Raw genomic sequence first — 4024 nt, forward strand, 5'->3', positions numbered from 1 at the left:
CATCATCTGGACTTGAGAATATTGATACATTTCAGAAGAGTCAAAGGCAAATAATACTTACATGGTCTTCTGTTTCCATACTGTCTTTCCCATTTTTTCCCATTTTGTTTGTTAATGCTTTTATACTCTTTTCAGGTTTTGGCATTTGTTTACTCTTCTGACTTTCCTCCAGGTAGTTGTTACATTTTCAGCCCCTTCTTCTACCTTTTTAAGGTTGAACTTGAAACCACGTTTTGGAGAATAAGCCTGTCTCTCGCTCCCCCCACCCTCCGAGACAATAGGAGGAGATGATATAAGAAAAAACAGCTCAAGGTTTGAGATAAGGACGGGGAGAAATCCTTAAAGTTACCGTTACGGGCAAAACAGACTCGACTTGGGGAAAACTATTCATTTATTTCTAAAATTAGCAGGAGAATGAGACAGGGAACAAGATAACCTCCCCCCATCCTTCCCTCTTCCCGGGCTTAACATTATCTCTACTACCTTCCCCTCCCGAGCGGCACGGGGGGGGGAAAGGGAATGGGGGTCGTGGTCAGTTCATCACGCACTGTTTTACGCCGCTGTATCATCGTCAGGGGAAGAACTCCTCGCATTCCTCCTCTGCTCCATCATGGGGTCCCTCCCACGGGCCACAGTCCTTCATGAAACTGCTCCGGCGTGGGTCATCTCTTCCACGGGGTGCAGTCCCTCTAGAACAGCTGCCCCAGCAGGCCCTCCATGGGCCACAGCCTCCTTCAGGCCTCCACCTGCTCTGGCGTGGGGTCCTCCACGGGCTGCAGGTGCATCTCTGCCCCTCCGTGGACCTCCATGGGCTGCAGGGGGACAACCTGCTCCACCATGGTCTTCACCACGAGTTGCAGCGGAATCTTGGCCAGGAACCATATTACTCCTCCCCCTCCTTCTTCACTGACCTTGGCGTCTGTAGCCGTTCCTCACAACAGGCTGGCAGACGTCTCTCAGGATCCTTTTTACATCTTATTCACTTCTCATCTCCTCTCCACTTCTCACAGCCGGGCCGGGCCGAGTCGGGCCCGGTCGGCTGCCCCGCGGGAGGCCAGAGGGTGAGGCCTGCAAGGCCCATGAGGCTCGCACCTCCCCCTCTCTGCCCCCCACTCAGCTGCTTCACATCTTCTCCCCCTCTTTTTCCTGTTTTCCCCTACTTAAATACGTTATCGCAGAGGCGTTATCACGGGACATTCTGCTACCAATTGGCTCGGCCTTGGCCAGCAGCGGGTCCGCCCTAGGCCCGGCCGAGTCCACTGAACAAAGGGGAGCGACTTCTAGCAGTTTCCTACAGAAGCTACCACCTTAGGCCCCCCCTCACTAACAAAACCAGAACAAAGCCAAAGCGAGATTCTTCAGAATCTGTACAGTTATCCATGCAATCTGAAGAGCAAGTGTGCAGATGTCTAAGTATGTCTGTGCAATTTCTGGCAAAAACATCACAGCTGCTCCCCAAAGCAATGTAGTTAGGGAGTGTTAGTGGAAGAGCTGAAGGTGGGATATCCCACTGAATCCTGTGGCATCATTGTGGTATCTCACCTGCATAATAGTGGTTGGCAAGAAAGTATCTAGGAATGAGGAACTTTGTGAGGGACTTAGAGGAGGCTACCAAGGAGTGGTGACCATATTCATTAACTGTAGCTGAATCTATCTTCCCCATGGTAGAAAATGTGTCTTGTAGTGAAGTACAAGTTAGTGTGACATGTGAGCTGATGACAGTTCAATGCACTTCTGGGAATACTTCCTTTTCCTAATACTTCTCCTTCAGCTCTTCTCTTTCACTCCTTTTCCACTCATTGCTCACTCTCAACCACATAGCCTCATCCTTTTTCTAGTTTTGCTTCTATCACTTGTTTTGCTGATTCAGCTTATTAAGATGGTAGAAAACTATTCACTTCTTTCTTGAGTTAGTTCTCTCCTGCATTGTCTTCATAAATTCACTCACTGAGGAGCCAGACAAGTACCAGAGCCAGTGTGAGATGGGGCAGCTCACACAGCTGGTCCAGGAGAAAGAAAAGAGAGTGGAGAAGGGCAGCAGCAAAGCTAGGGTAGCCTTTTTTTTCCCCAGCAAAACGTTAGATTGGCTTGGTTCATTGCCTCTCATGATAATCTTCAGAAATCTCCATATTTGCAGAGATGCTTATTTTCCCATTTATATCAAGGGTAACTGTAAGTATTAAGGATGCAGACAAACATGCCATTCAATTCTAAATAGCAAATTAAGTGCCTAAACTTAGATGTATTTTAAAAGAGACTAATATTTGAATTAAAGGTATTTTAGTTTCCCCTACTTATCTGGCCTAAGACTGTAAGTGTTATTTACTGTCTTGGTAGTTTTATTTTCTCCTTCCTTTTTTTTTTTTTAATCTGTCAACAAACTGGAGATTTCTTCTTCTTTGCTCTCAGCATGTTGCCAGCATTTATTTACTTTCTGTAACCATCTAAAAAAAAAAAAAAAAAATACAATGCATTGTATTACTTTTCCAGCAGATGTTATATAGCTATACAAACTTGGCAAACTCCTCAAAATGGCAACAAGAAGAACTAGTGCAGCATCCACTGGTAAAAGGGTATGATTTTATGTCACTAAGGGATACATTTTTTATTTCAGTTTGTCTAATAGCCATTGGGTGGCAGAAGATGAACAGTACGTAAATGGCCTGCTGTGGGCCTAAGAGGTTTCCTCATTTTTGCGGTTTGTGCCTGACCAGCCAGAGACTAGGTAGATCCATTGGCTTTTTGTAAGATGCAGAGTTAGCAGCATGGCAGTGTCAAAGAAGTTGCGGAAATGCTTTTTAGATAGAGCCTACAGATTCTATTGCTAATCTTTTAAAATACAATCCCAATGCGGATTTGTATTATTTTATCTATTTTTTTTGCTCCACGATTTGTCATGATAGGCATATTCTGACAAAAAGTTCCTTCTAGGAAATGTAAGTGGAGATTACAAGTAAGACAATTAGAAAGGAAGCAAACCTAACATTATATTTCAGCAAATTATGCGTGATTATTCATTTTTGTAAAATACAGAATTATTTCACTTTGTGCTTTTCTGGGCAGCTGCATTTTACATGCATGTATGTGTAGTTATTTGTCAACATGTGTATGTTTGGGTGCTGAAGTGTATGGATGTTTGTGCAAGAGAAAGAAATTGCCTGGAGAAAAGCTGCAGATCCTGAACCCCATATGAGAACATACTCAATAATTTATATCTCTAATTTCTGGGTTGGAATTCTACATCTTCCAGCTGTCACTTCAATAAAATAGTTACAGTAAATGCTAAATTAGTGTACATATGCATTCCTCAGTGAGACAACTGTGATGCTAATAAGAGCCTATTTGTTCTACAAAGTCAGCCCTTGTCCAACAGTGTTAGTTTTTGTATGTTCTTATTTCTTTAAAAGTTCACAATTTAGAAGTAGAACTTTTAAATACTGATATAGCCACAAGTTTCAATAATCATATTTTTAAAAATAATTGAAATAATACACCATACCTGACAGTTGAGAGTATCATGGTGAAAATCCCATCTGAAAACACTAGTCACTGTTAGGGGTAACTGAAGCCAGATGATTCTGCATTTTAGAATAATGAAAGTAAGCTGTTTATTTAGCACTATAAAGGCTGCAGCTTCTTGCAGCAACTTTGGAGACCTCACCTACGAGTGGATCCACTTGTGTAGGACCTCCTAATTGCCAGGACAGGCTCTCCAAATTCTCACTGCAACTGGGGCTCCCCAGCAACTGGGTGATGGTAACATATTAATAGCGCAATTGGTGCCGTATTGTTCGTAATCACTATACTTATTTTCATGTAGTAATGATTAGATGCATTAGCTTTAAATGCTATTACTGTTAATCTGTTGATAATTGCTACTAATCCTTTATTACCTTCTCTATTTGAATAAATCAGGTGAAACTTAAGTTTGTGGAGTATTTTGGTATTTGAACCTTCTGTGCTGATCCTGCTCTGTAGCAGAACACACACATACAATTCTAACATTTCACTGATATAGGGTCAA

At 42.6% G+C, this 4024-nt stretch overlaps 1 long non-coding RNA gene across 1 annotated transcript; it reads right to left on the reverse strand.

The window, feature by feature from the left end:
- Positions 1-2336: 2336 nt before the first annotated feature.
- On the reverse strand, positions 2337-3740 carry LOC147600960 (uncharacterized). The gene is made up of 3 exons (XR_015258431.1): positions 3662-3740; positions 3500-3578; positions 2337-2444 (listed from the first exon to the last, which is right to left on the reverse strand). It is a non-coding gene; the product is annotated as an uncharacterized LOC147600960 (long non-coding RNA).
- Positions 3741-4024: the final 284 nt, after the last annotated feature.

This window comes from Chlamydotis macqueenii, chromosome 4 (genome assembly GCF_036417535.1).
Source record: "Chlamydotis macqueenii isolate bChlMac1 chromosome 4, bChlMac1.mat, whole genome shotgun sequence".
NCBI classification, from domain to species: Eukaryota; Metazoa; Chordata; class Aves; order Otidiformes; family Otididae; genus Chlamydotis; species Chlamydotis macqueenii.